Consider the following 15,374-nt stretch of genomic DNA (forward strand, 5'->3'; position numbering starts at 1 on the left):
TTGGCATCATTATAATAGTAAACAATTTTACAACACCAAGTTATAGTCCAACGATTTTATTTGAAATTTACAAGCTTTCGGAGGCTTCCTCCTTCCTCAGGTAAATGTCAGGAACTCCTGATTTACCTGAGGAAGGAGGAAGCCTCTGAAAGCTTGTAAATTTCAAATAAATCGTTGGACTATAACTTGGTGTTGTAAAATTGTTTACAATTGTCAACCCCAGTCCATCACCGGCATCTCCACATCATCATTATAATGTTATAATGTAGTTCCTGCATATTTCAGACGGGAGCTTTCTGCACTCGTCCCCAGGTCCCGTATTTGCTGCAGCAATGGAGCCTTCCTCCCATCGGGTATTAAGTTCTGCTGGACCTACCAGAGGCAAGCTGGGAAGAATTCCTGGGGTGGCCCAGAAACACCCCCAAGTTATTGGAATAGCATTGGCCTTCCATTCTCCTGCCCCCTAACCACAATTTCCAGCACTAAAGCTTTTCTGGAGTGATCTTTGTGTTTGACTATAAACCGTTTTTTTTCTGCCTGCTTGCAGTGGATTTGTGCAATGCAGATTCCAATCACAGTGGTGTGGTAATGTCACTTGAATTGGTACGGCAATTCTACAAGCTGTAGGCTGTTGAGAAAACCATACTGGGTAGGTGTTAATTTCTTATGGGGTACAAACATCACCTCAACCAACATTAGCATTGCTCCCAAACACTGCTCGTTTGTTGTTTGTAGGACCTTGCTGTGCACAAATTGGCTATTGCATTTGCTTACATAATACTGGGGACTACAATTCAAAAGTAACTCATAGGTTGTGAAGTTATGTCTTGAGGAGTGAAAGAGGCAAGTTTTTCTTCTTTATTTCTATTACATTCATTTGACCAATGTAATCTATTTTCAATTATGTATCTACCATTTTTATAGCTGCGATGAAATTTGGAGTTGCGTTATGACATTGCTGTCTTTCCTACAGGCTACGAGCCACTCTATTAATTCATTTAAATTTGATGTATATGAAACAATTAATTTTAAAGATCTTTTCCAGTAACTCAATGTAATACAAATTGTTTCTGAATGTCTTTCAAATTGTGTCTAAAGTGACTGAATCCACTAAAGGAACATGGCATATCACTACAGGTGCTAATGATCCTGAATCTGTTTGATGTCTGGTGAAGTGGAGGTGCTGCAGCATAAGGAATATTGTTCGGTTTGGCACACAACTGCATGGGTGAGGCTAGGTGAGGGCACTCCATCTCTGGGGCAAATCAATCTGCCCAGCATGCTCTCTTTCATCCTCTCCTCCTGCATCAGAAAACTCCTGGGGAATTTCCATATTCTGATTTTTGATTGCAGTAATCAAAAGTTTTGCAAATTAGTTAAAAAAAACAATTCTGCTACCAACTATCAAAAATGACACCAGAAAAAAATTCACTTATCAAAAATCTTGCTGTTCAAGCTTTATAAAATTCATATAAAATTCCAACAGGACTAGACAGACTAGATGCAGGGAGGATGTTCCCGATGGCTGGGAAGTCCAGAACCAGGGGTCACAGTCTCAGGATATGGGGTATGCCATTTAGAACCGAGATGAGGAGAAATTTCTTCACTCAGAGGGTGGTGAACCTGTGGAATTCTCTACCACAGAAGGCAGTGGAGGCCAAGTCATTAAATATATTCAAGAAGGAGATAGATATGTTTCTTAATGCTAAAGGGATCAAGGGATATGGGGAAAAAGTGGGAACAGGGTACTGAGTTAGACGATCAGCCATGATCATTCTGAATAGCTGAGCAGGCCCGAAGGGCTGAATGGCCTACTCTTGCTCCTATTTTCTATGTTTCTATGCAACATCTGACTTCCTCAAAGTCAAGAACATGTCTGGCCTACACCACACAATTTATATGAGTAACTTATGAACACAGCACCATTCCTTGTGAGAAAATCCTGCAATTGCAATGTGTGCTCAGCTCGTCCTTTTAAATATAATTTCCATATTAAAATGAAGGCCAGGCTGGAAGGGGGGATGCAGCCTTGTCGATCAATTTCCCAGCCATGTTCACCCCTTCAGTCCTAGCACATGTGATGTTGCCAGACAGAAAATATGCCCTGTGCTGAATCACAAACACAATCTGGTATCCTATTGTTCTGTGCTCCCATTTTCACTGTACCTCTCCAAACACTGTTGTCATTGATCCTTTGCCAAAAACCTACTGCTCTTACATTAAGACAAATCTCAAGTGTAAAAGCGTGAAACTTCCAGTGCTACCAAATAAATACTCATTGAGCACTTAAAACACCTGCTGTTGGCCCACAAAAATGTCAAAATTTGAGCTAGTCATTCCAATACAATGGTCTGAGAAAAAATCCTTTGGAAAGATTTTTAACCAGTTAGAGCCCAACCCTGGGTACGGTAATATATTGGTTATGTTGCTGGACTAGTAATCCCGAGGCCTGGACTAAAGAACACGAGTTCAAATCTCAGCACAGCAGTTTGAGAGTTTGAATACTGGAAATAAAATGTTTAGTACCATTAAAAGTGACCATTAAGCTGTTGGATTGTCATAAAACCCAACTAGTTCACTAATGTCCTTCAGGGAAGGAAACCTGCCATCCTTTACCTGGTCTGGCCTATATGTGATGCCAGTCCCACACCAACGTGGTTGATTCTTAATTGCCTCCTGAAGTGGCCTAGCAAGTCACTCAGTTGTATCAAACTGCTACAAAAAAACAGTGGTTCAAGAATAAGTCCCACCACCACCGTCTCAGGGCAACTGCCCAACTAGGGATGGGCAATAAATGCCAGCTTTGCCAGTGATGCTCACATCCTGAGAGTGAATATAAAAAAAAATGTACAATAAAATTCTAAATACAAAGAGAATAGAAAGGGAAAAGAAGGGCAGGGTAGCAGTAAAGTTATTTTAAATGTGCAATTTTTAAAGTGCAGTTAGTATTACTTTATTGCTGTAGTAGTAAATCCACTTTTAATTATTAATTTAATTTCCATAGCATGAATCAATTCATTCTGCACTTGGAGCAATGTCTAACAGATATTTCTGCTGGATTATTTAAATACCCTTTGAGCTCATGATTCTTCTTAATATCCAGATTAAGACAAAATGGAAAGTTACCTTCCTCTTCTTAATCTACTGATAGTGGGACACTGAGAAAGAACATCAGATCTTTCTCAGATTTATAACCTTAATGATTGACAACATAATAGCTCTGTTGTTTGAAGTCTCACAGTGTCTGCTTCGAATAAGCGCAAAACAACATTTTATTCTTATCTTCCAAGAGTGCTAATCTTGCCAATATTCTAGTGGCATGTGGAATCTGGATAACTGTTTTACATTCTTCATTTGCTTTTTCCAGTCTCCGAAAGGCTCAGCAACAAAGTCTGTCAGTTTATCACAATACAATATTCTCCATCGTTGGCAATGAATTACCACAGCCAGCTGCTGTTGGCTTCCTACTGAAGAGAGACGCCCTTTAATTCAGTAGGGGTTTTACTGGTGACCTGTTTCTAAGAACGTAATAAATTGAAGTAGGAGTAGGCCGCACGGCCCCTTGAGCCCGCTCCGCCATTCAATAAGATCATGGCTGATCTTTAATCTCAACTCCACTTTCGCCGGATCGCGATATCCGTTGATTCCCTTGGAATCCAAAAATCTATCGATTTCAGCCTTGAATATACTCAATGACTCAGCACCAAGGAGCCCTAGTAAAATTGAAGTCAATGGGAATCAGGGGGAAAACTCTCCGGTGGCTGGAGTCATACCTAGCACAAAGAAAGATGGTAGTGGTTGTTGGAGGCCAATCATGTCAGCCCCAGGAAACTGCTGCAGGAGTTCCTCAGGGCAGTGTCTTAGGCCCAACCATCTTCAGCTGCTTCATCAATGACCTTCCCTCCATCATAAGGTCAGAAATGGGGATGGTCGCTGATGATTGCACAGTGTTCTGTTCCATTCGCAACCCCTCAGATAATGAAGCAGTCCATGCCCGCATGCAGCAAGACCTGGACAACATCCAGGCTTGGGCTCATAAGTGGCAAGTAACATTAGTGCCAGGCAAGTGCCAGGCAATAACCATCTCCAACAAGAGAGAGTCTAACCACCTCCCCTTGACATTCAATGGCATTACCATCGCCAAATTGCCCACCATCAGCATCCTGGGGGTTACCATTGACCAGAAACCTAACTGGACCAGCCACATAAATACTGTGGCTACAAGAGCAAGTCAGAGGCTGGGTATTCTGTGGCGAGTCACTCACCTCCTGACTCCCCAAAGCCTTTCCACCATCTACAAGGCACAAGTCAGGAGTGTGATGGAATGCTCTCCACTTGCCTGGATGAGTGCAGCTCCAACAACACTAAAGAAGCTCGACACCATCCAGGACAAAGCAGCCCGCTTGATTGGCACCCCATCCACCACCCTAAACATTCACTCCCTTCACCACCGGTGCACAGTGGCTGCAGTGTGTACCATCTACAGGATGCACTGCAGCAACTCGCCAAGGCTTCTTCAACTGCACCTCCCAAACCCGCGACCTCTACCACCTAGAAGGACAAGAGCAGCAGGCTCATGGGAACAATACCACCGGCACGTTCCCCTCCAAGTCACACACCATCCCGACTTGGAAATATATTGTCGTTCCTTCATCGTCGCTGGGTCAAAATCCTGGAACTCCCTTCCTGACAGCACTGTGGGAGAACCTTCACCACACGGACTGCAGTGTTTCAAGAAGGCGGCTCACCACCACCTTCTCAAGGGCAATTAGGGATGGGCAATAAATGCTGGCCTTGCCAGCGACACCCACATCCATGAATGAATAAAATATATCCACAGCCCTCTTGGATAGAGAATTCCAAAGATTCACGACCCTCTGAGTTAAAAGAAATTCTTCCTCATCTCAGTCCTAAATGTACAACCCCTTATTCTGAGACTATGTTCCCTAGTTCTATACTCTCCAGCCAGGGGGAACAGCCTCTCCGCATCTACCCTGTCAAGCCCCCTCAGAATCTTATATGTTTCAATGAGATCACCTCTTATTCTTCTAAACTCCAGAGGTATAGGTTCAATCTACTCACTCTTTCCTCATAGGATAACCCACTCATCCAAGGAATCAATCTAGTGAACCTTCATTGCACTGCCTCTAAGGCAAGTATATCCTTCCTTAGGTGACGAGACCAAAACTGCACACAGTACTCCAGGTGAGGTCTCACCAAAGCCCTGTACTATTGCAGCAAGACTTCCTTACTCTTGTACTCCAACCCCCTTGCAATAAAGGCAAACATACCATTTGCTTTCCTAATTGCTTGCTGTACCTGCATTTTAACTTTCTGTGTTTCATGTACAAGGACACCTAAATCCCTCTGAACACCAACATTTAATAGTTTCTCACCATCTAAAACAATTCAATTTTTCTATTTTTCCTACCAAAGTGAATAACTTCACATTTCCCCACATTATATTCCATCTGCCATCTCTTACCCACTCACTTAACCTGTTGATATCCCTTTGCAGACACTTTGCATCCTCCTCACAGCTTAGTTTCTCTGGGGTTTCCGGCAATCTGCTGCAGAAGTTACGGCAGGAGATTGGCAGAGCCCTGATGGAAACTTTACCCCAGGATTTTTAATAAGAGTCAGTGTGGGGGGGGGGGGGGGGGAATTGTGCTCCACGATCCCGTCCAAAATTGGGTGAGATTGCCCCAGTGAATGAAGGAAAATTACTTGAGGCCTATCGCCGCCTCATTGCCTTGACCGGGATTTCATACTAATTGCCTGCCTGTCAAATGTAAATACCTTCAGCGGCACGAGGCCCAGGTCATAGAATAGAATCATAGAAGTTTACCACATGGAAACAGGCCCTTCGGCCCAACATGTCCATGTCGCCCAGTTTATACCACTAAGCTAGTCCCAGTTGCCTGCACTTGGCCCATATCCCTCTATACCCATCTTACCCATGTAACTCTCCAAATGCTTTTTAAAAGACAAAATTGTACCCGCCTCTACTACTGCCTCTGGCAGCTCGTTCCAGACACTCACCACCCTTTGAGTGAAAAAATTGCCCCTCTGGACCCTTTTGTATCTCTCCCCTCTCACCTTAAATCTATGGTCCTAAAGAATTTCTCTCCTGTCCATCCCACTTACGGCCACTTTCCGGGTCTGTCGGGTGGAAGGTGGCAGTCGGTTTTGAGAAGTGGTGGTAAAGGTACCATGTCCCCTCAGTGGAGGGAGAGGCCTTGTAGTGTCATCCTCTCATTCCAAGTTGGTCCTAGCAGTTACTTGCTGGTATTGGCCAAGGCTTTACTGGGATCTTCAGGGCACTTCTGGGTCTTTAAGGTCCTGCACTGTTGCTTTTGGTGCTGCAGCGACATCCCAGCCGCTGCACTGCTGAGTTTTTTACCCTCACACTGCCAGGCTCCTTGTTGGCAATGGGAATCTTCATGGGTACCTGCCGTGCATACAGGATGAATCCAAACCCAGGGTTGGCTCTGGAGGGGCATGCAGAAGTTTTCCTTGTTACAACTCCACCCCGGAGAGGAGAATCCTGGCATAAATCTCTGTGGCTTTGCTCATTGACCTGATGTTTGTGTCTTCCGCATTGTGTCATTGTGAGCTCTGCGTCTGTGTCTAGTGTATGTTTTCTGTGATAGATCTTCATTTTTTAGGATATGTGAATGTCCCTTGATTTTAGAGTTTTTCCCCAGTCTCTTTTTCGTATTTCTCTCCATAGATTTCTGTTTCTGTGTTCTTTGTCTGTGATATCCCGATGTAACTCCCTCCATATCTTCTGGATGTTTCAGTGTCCCCTCTGACTCTTTGATCCGTGTCTCTTGATTGTAGTATCTTCCTAAACTTTCGGACTGTATCCCGAGGTTTGTCTCTGTCTATTGATTAATTTGTCTTTCGCTACAATCTCTTTCCTTTAATGTTTGTCTCGTGGATGTTTTTCTTTTTCTGTGCTGTAATCTCTTTTTCTATTTGTGTGTATCTATCTTTCTGACCCCCAATCTTTCTGTCTCTTTCCCCCAATTAGTTTTCCTCTGTCCCCAAATCTCTCTCTATGTCTTTGTCATCCTAATACCTATCTCTTCATTTGTTTTTTGCTCCTCAATCTCTTTCTCTGCACTTCCAATCTGATTCTTGTTCCATAATCTCTCTCTCTGTCTCTTTCACTGCACTCTCAATATGAGTTTTTGTACAAGGGTACGGTAGCAAAGGGGTTATGATACTGGACTAGTAATCCAGAGAAAAGAGTTCAAATCCTACCACAGATGGGGAATTTAAAATTCAGATAATTAAATAAAATCTGGAATAAAAAGCTAGTACCTACTGATTACTAGTATCAGTAATGATGACCATAAAACTACTAGATTGTTGTAAAAACCCATCTGGTTCACTAATGCCCTTTAGGGAAGGAAATCTGCTGTCCTTACCCAGTCTGGCCTATATGTGACTCCAGATCCACAGCAATGTGGTTGATTCTTAACTGCCTAATTACTTTCACCTAATCTCTCTCTGTAACTTCAATATCAGTCTTTCTGTACACCACCCTGTTTCTTTGATCCCCCAATCTCTTACTCTGTACCTCCTATATCCTTCTGTCTCTGTATTCCTAGACCAGGATTCTCCTTTACAATTCTGCCCGAAAACAGGCAGGATCATGGTGGAGAATGGGAGAAAATTCATGCTGTGAGGCCTTCCGTGGCTTACCACAATGACCAAGATTTCCCTCCCCTGCACCCCAGGACCATAATTGTCCACTCTTTCCGCACCTGGCACATGTAAATGGTGGCAGAGGTTTTCCCTCCAGTCTGCACCACCTACTGTTTCTTTCTGGGGCTACCAGGTGGAAGGCGGAGGTAAAGGGCCCAAGTTCACTCAGTGGAGCGAGAGATCCTTGTAGTGGCCTCCTCTCCATCCAAATCAGGCCCAGTCCTTACCTTCTGATGATCTTGGTCTCGGCCAAGGCCTTCATTGGGATCCTAGATACCACTTTTGGGTGCCTCAGTCTTTTTAAGGTCCTTCGCTGCTTCTTCTGCTCAAGTGTCTGTTTCTTTGTTCCCTCAATCTCTTTGTGACCCCCATATACGTGTCTTCCTGTGCCCCTAATATCTGTGGCTCCACCCAGTGGCCCTAGCCTGCAACTTCATGCAGACTCAAAGCAGATTTTTTTTTCCCCTACTCCCACTATGGAATAGTGCCTTATGTTACAGGAAAGATATGATTTTGCAGTGCCACCTACAGGTGTAACTGGAGGAGAATTTGGAGACTTTAATAATGGGATTTCCATAAGAGTAGGTTGACATAGGAGTTTTTAATAGTATGCATACCCTACATATGGAATTTATATATTTAGATAGAGAGATATTTTGTTTATTTACCGTACAAAAAATAATGTATAGCTTTTCTTTAGGTGATTAAATAAGTGGAGTAGAATCCATGATAGAGTAGATTGAAAGTCACAATTGATGAAGGGTCTCACAGGAAATATGACCTTACTTTTCTCTTTTAGATGTTAATAGCTCTGTTATGTCTTTCCAGTCTCATGGCAAATCATGGTCCTGAAAAACATTGAAGTATGAGAGTTTCGCTAATGCAATTGATCACAGAATGTCATAAAGAGGAAGCAGTCATTTAAAATTTAACCTGCCCCATAATCCATAGCAACGCTGGATGCCAGGAACACACAGGTGACCCTTGCATTGCTGCAGTGACAATGAATGGAATTGTGTGGTATGCCAATTCCCATCATCTCCTTCTCATTACAATACACTCACCCATATTTAGGCTGATGTATTATATTCCTGAAGTCAGATCTGGTGTAAAATGGGGGTGGGGAGCTGTTCCACAGACTTCCTCCCCTGCCAACTCAGGTTACACTGATTGGAAATTTTGGGCTATGAGAACATTGGCCAGAACACCAAATCAGGACACCAAAACTCCCTGGCCTTCGAATACTGACATGGTGGGGGCTACATTGGGCCACGTAGCACCCGTTTTGTAGGTGATACATGGACACCTAAGGCCTGAAAATGGTGTCCAAGATGCGAGCGCACACTGACGTGATGTGACGTGCGCAGGACGCCATCTTGGTAAAGGTGGACGCCAAAGGAATGCTGGAAGCGTGTAGAGTAGGATGATTGTGACACAAATCAGTGCGCAACGCTGATTTGAAGCAGCCAACGGCGTTTTTGAACTCCCTGCTCCAGCCAACGTATTGTCCTAACCTCGCACAGCTGAACAGGAGTTAAAGGGCATGTAGGACCCCCCCACTAGTGCTATTTAAAGGGAGCTTACAGGAGTTACAGGTTAGTTGCTGGATTAGTTATTCTGGCTGCTGGTACAATTGTGGGTATTTGTGGAAGTTTTTTATACTTGGAGAAAGTTGCAATATTGTGTAGAGAGTGGTCTGGCTGGTCTTGCAGTGCTGTTAGTGGCATTTAAAATAGTGTGCTGAACATGGTTGCTGCCAGACATGGGTGGCCTGCTAAGGCTTCCTCTGGGAATTGAACATAACTGGGAGCATGCAGAGAGGCCACGCAGAGCAGGACAAGTTGCTAGGAGAGGTAGGAGGAGGCGCAGGGCACTCAGAGGGAGGCCATACCCAATGAGGGCCTTCAGGGACCAATTCCCCTGCAGTACTCACCTGAGCGGGTATCAGATTTGTTGTTGTATGCTGCATGCTGCACAACCTCGCCATTATGAGGGAACAGCTCTTGCCACCACCTATCCGATGAGAACCTGAGCAAGAGGCAGAGGAAGAGGAGGAGGAGGAAGTGGAGGAAGAGGCAGGGAGGCAACAAGGTAGGCAGACCCTGTCTGCCAGGGTACTGCATGATCAGATTATTAATGAGTGATACCAGTAACTTCAAAGACACCTCTCCATTCACCAACAGTCCCACACTCCTTACCTTTCCTCTCCCACATGACCATCTAATCCTCCTTATGATTACACATTGCTTCCTCTCTCAGCTCATTGTAGAAATAAAAACCAACACCAAATACAAATTCATAACCACATTTATAGATTTACATATCAAATGTTTCAAACTGATACTATTCACCCTTGTGCGTTCCCTTAGTCCCTGTCGTTCATGTGCCTTTACCTTTCCTAGTGCTCCTACAAGGTGCACCTCCAGTGGCTGGAGTATGGGTGGTGGAAGGCTGCTGACCTTCAACTGAGGAGCGTGCAGATGGCCTTGGAGGACGACCTTGGAGCAGCTCTGGGCCGGGAGGGCCTGGCTTCAGACTGCACCATCTCAGCCTGGGCTACAACAGTCTGACCTGGCTGGCTAACAGGCAACAACAAGGGCACTGATGAAGTGGCAGGGGTGGGAGCAAGAATGCTATCCTCCTGAGAGAGTACAGCATCTTCGTCTTCCATGGCGCCACTGCAACTCACTTGGGATGGCACCTCAGCACTTCTGGTGATCTGCTGGAGAACAAATTGCTGGAGCGCTGTGATGCCCTGGAAACCTCGTTCCACAGTGGAACCCAGAGCCATGATAGCAGCAGTCTGAACTTCCAAGGCAGCAGTCGGACCTTGAATGGCAGATGTTTGTGCTGCAATGGAAGCTGTGACATCGGTCATCAGACGCTGTATCATGGTGGGTTCCATAGGTGTGATGATGAAGGTGACCACCCGTTGGGCTCCAAGCTCTGCGCAAAGCCCTGTGCCAAGTTGGAGCTGGGCTCCTCCATGACCCTTAACATTGTGCGCAGGCTTTCTGACAGGCTTTCCAGTGCACCAAGCATTTGGTTGTGTACGCCCATCAGCTGTCTTCTGTAGCCTAGCCCATTGAAGTCATCATCTGACTCATCTGCAGCAGAACTAGTGTGCGACCTCGCACTCCGGCAAGCTGGTACCTGCAATATCCTTTCCCCCCACCCTGGATCCTGCACACTTGTGCTCAGTGTCTCACCATGTGCAGATCCCTCCTCTATCCTAGCCTCTAAACTACACGCAATGTCAGTTCTTGAGCTGGTGGCTACGAGTGTAAGATCAAGTGACGGTATGTCTGTATCATCAATGTCATCGTCCTCTGCCTCCTCTGACGGTGCCGGTTCCAGTTCTTGGGTGTCTGAAATGACAAAGGGACATGGGTTGAGTTGTGGGGCAGGGAGAGGAGAAAGTAAGACATGCGAGCTGACATAATCTGCAGCACAAGTCATAAGAACATAAGGAAGAGGAGCAGGAGTAGGCCATACGGCCCCTCAAGCCTGCTCCACCATTCAATCAGATCATTGCTGATCTTCGGCCTCAACTCCACTTTCCCGCCTGATCCCCATATCCCTTGATTCCCCTAGAGTCCAAAAATCTATCCATCCCAGCCTTGAATATATTCATTGGCTCAGCATCCACAGCCCTCTGAGGTAGAGAATTCCAAAGATTCACAACCCTCTGCATGAAGAAATTCCTCATCATCTTAGTCTTGAATGGCCGACCCCGTATCCTGCGATTATGCCCCCTAGTTCTAGATTCTCTAGCCAGGGGAAACAATCTCTCAGCATCTACCCTGTCAAGCCCCCTCATAATCTTATATGTTTCAATGAGATTACCTCTCATTCTTCTAAACTCCAGAGAGTATAGGCCTATTCTGTTCAACCTCTCTTCATAGGAGTCAGAAAAGATTGTGGGATGAGGGAGAAGTGGAAAGCAAGAAGGAGGGTTAGGTATGCAGAGGCCCTCATCATCGATACCTCCAGCACCGTCAGTGGCCACGGTCACAGCAACGGCCTGTCCAATGATAGACAGCACTGTCTCCTCCATGGGGATGAGAACATGTAGGCGTGCCTGTCCTCGCCTGGTTCTTTCCTGCTGCCTGCTGTTGTGCACCACCTTCTCCTGCAAGAAAGAGGGAAGTTTATCAGTGAATTTCCTGCAAGATGGGTGATGTGGCTGTCATGGTTGAATAGCTGCCTCTGTGTGTGTGACCTGTGAGTTGTGGGTTTGCGGCTTGCAAGACTGGTAATATGTGTGGATGAGATGAAGCATCTGATTTGAAGAGTTGGGTTCTGATTGAAAGAGTTTGTTGGCAGGGGGTGATGGGGGGCTGTAGTGAATGAGGCTAGTGGTGCAGTTGGTAGGATATGCCACTTGACAGTTGAACTCACTCACCTTGACTACTCGTGTCAAATCATTGAATTTCTTCCTATAGTGCATCCATCTGTGTGGTGCGACATTCCTGGCATTTACCTCTTGTGCGACTTCCTTCCACTGCCTCTTGAGCATGTGTCTGGAGGGTCTCCTGTCCCCCCTGAGGATATAGGATGCCCCTCTGTGCCTCCACCACTTCCACCAAGGCCTCTAGTGCACCGTCTGAGAACCTTGGTGCAAGCTGCCTCACAGGTGCAACCAATCCTCACCATCCTGCAGCACAGAGTTAGTTGCCAAACAATTTCCAGCTCTTCCTGCAGCCACAGTGCACCTCCCCTTTAAAAGGTGCAGGCTGCCTTTAAATAGTGCTAGCCACTCTCGATATCGGGGCCCCCTGCTGGTGTGTGCAGCCAATCAACGGTGCAGGTAGCGCTGGCTGCACGCAGCAATCATTTAAATCAGCAGGCAGCACGAATGTTATGTACTGCCTGTATCGCAACCAACAGGCATGGGTTAAGCGTGCACCGCGATCCCAGTGCCCGTTTTCAGGGGTTAACCAATTTAACCCCCGGAATCGTTAACATCCACCGGAATAGTCAGACTGGGCCTCAGTTTAATGTCCCATCCAAAGGAAAGCTCCTCAGACCTTGCAGCACTCCTTCAGTACTGCACTGGAGTGTCAGCCTAGATTATGCGCCCAAGTCCTGGAGTGGAGCTTGAAACTACAACTTTCTGACTCAGAGCCAAGAGTGTTACCAGCTGAGCAAAGCAGATACTTATTGCATCAATGATTTTTAGTGTAGCTGAAGTTGCAGTGATTACCTATATTCCCTAGCAACATTACTGTTTTTTTGAGAGTAGATTGCATATCATCTATGGAAGGAGTGGACATGATGGACGAATGGCTTTTGACCTTGCTTTGGCTTCATTTAGAACACTGTGTCCAGTTCCGGTCTCCTCGGATATTGGAGGATATTGACTTTGGAAAGAGTGCAGAGGAGGGCCACCAGATTAATCCCTAGTTTAAAACACCTTGGTTACTCAGGTAGGCGTAACGAGCTGGGCCTTTATGCTTTAGAGAAGCGTAGACTTAGGGGTGATTTGATTGAAGTTTATAAGATAATGAAGGGACTAGATTGTGTTTATGTAGACCAATAATTTCAACTGAATAGTTTAGGGAGGACCAGTGGTCATGCTTATAAATTACGTAAAGGCAGAACTAGGTTGGATGTTTGGTGGTTCTTCTTTTCCGAGAGAATAGTAGACTTATGGGATAGGTTGCCGGCTCGTGCAGTGAACGCTGATTCCCTGTATTCCTTTTGGCGAGAGCTGGAACTGTTTCTGGCTGGGGCGGAGATCACCTCATACAAAAGGTAGGTACCTTGTAATAAAAACCAGGGTCAATGTGATCTCCTGGACTAGTTTTGATTGACTAAAGGAGAGGAATTTTCCAGTTTCTTTCCCCTCTAATTGGCCTGGGTTATCATTTGGTTTTTCGCCTCTCCCAGGAGATTACATGGGTCTGGGTTGGTAGGGAATGTATGTATTGTGATACATAAGGTATCACGACTGTGTGGGACAGGCTGGATGGACCAGTAGATCTTTACTTGTCCAAAATTTTCGTCCGTTTGTATTGTTGTTCAGCAATATTTTGGTTACGTTTTGAACAATTTTGCTTAATCACCTCCCGAGCGCTGCCCATGTCCCAAGAATAAATTTATAAAAACAAACAAATTCAGTGACTCAATGTAATAATACAACCGTCAAAAGGCAATGGAAACTTTCAACACAAAGATTGTTTTCTGCTGATAGAAGTGAACTTGGAAGTGTGAAATGTGGCAATTTCTGTTCCTACTGAACTTTGCATAGCTCAGGGACATTTAATAAATTGGATTCATCTGAAATGGTGTTTAATGATCTGACTAAAAGGGTACAAGTCACAAGAAGCTGCTTGTTTGCGACACTTGTTTTAGCGTTTGTGGATTGTGAAGTACAATCCAGAGCAAAAGGATATTTATTAGAAAACACCTTCATTATTGATATTAGACAGTTCCCAATGCATTTTGGTAGTTGTATTATTATGTTCATTCACTCAACTCTTTGGCTTTTTTTTGTTTGTTCTTAGGATGCTGACAAGGCCTTATTTATTACCCTGATGAGGTGGTGGTGGGCCTTCTTCCTGAACCACTGCAGTCCTTGTGGTGACTGTGTTCCATAATGTTAGGTAGGGAATTGCAAGATATTGACCCAGTGATGATGAAGGAACAGTGATGTACATCCAAGTCAGGATGGTGTTTGACTGCGAGGGAAACTTGCAGGGAATGGTGTTCCTATGACATTGCTGCTCTTGTCCTTTTCAGTGGTAGAGTAGGCAATGCAGGTTGCACTGCTTACCAAGGTTACTGCTGTCGAAGTAACCTTGGTAAGCAGTGCAACCTGCAGATTATACATACTACAGCCACAATGGTGGATACTGTGTTAGTGGCTGGGACACTGATCAAGAGAACTGCTCTATCCAGCATGGTACTGAATGTTATTGTGGCTACACCCATCCAGGCTGGTGGTGAGCATTCCATCAGACTCCTGATCTGAGTCTTGTAGATGGTGGAGAAGCTTTGAAGGGTGAGGAGATGAGTCACTCGTTACAGAGTGCCCAGTTTCTGTCTGCTCTTATAGCCAAGATGTTGATATATTGTTCCAGTTCAGCTTTTGATCAATGGTGCCCCCCCCCGCCCCAGATATTGGCATTTTTTCACCTCCGGGCCTGTGGAATTTCGGTCCTAGGAAGTCAGTATGTAACATTCCCCAGCATCCTACATCATTTTCTGGTGTTCCAAAAATGAACGTGGAAAACTTGCATGTTTTCTTTGATGTTTATTTTCAGAGCAACAGAAAATGATAGTTGAATAGTGTTGGCAAATTCAAGAGGGAAATTGGATAGATATTTAGCAGAAAATGATTAAGAGGCGAGACAGATAGAGTAGTGCATGATATTTTTTGAACTTTTGAGATCATTTCAAAACTTTTGAGGCTCATTTCTAGAGGGATAGAATTGAAAAGCAGAGAAATTATGTTAAACATCTATAGAACCTTGGTTAGACACACTTGCACAGTTCTGCTCTCATTATAAAAAGGATATAGAGGCATTGGAGAAGGTGCAAACAAGATTCACAAGGATGATATTAGAACTGAGAGGATATACTTATCAGGAAAGGCTGAACAGGCTGAGGCTGTTTTCTCTAGAAAAGAGAAGGCTAAGGGGTGACCTGATAGA

This window comes from Heptranchias perlo, chromosome 1, assembly GCF_035084215.1.
Source record: "Heptranchias perlo isolate sHepPer1 chromosome 1, sHepPer1.hap1, whole genome shotgun sequence".
Lineage (NCBI taxonomy): Eukaryota > Metazoa > Chordata > Chondrichthyes > Hexanchiformes > Hexanchidae > Heptranchias > Heptranchias perlo.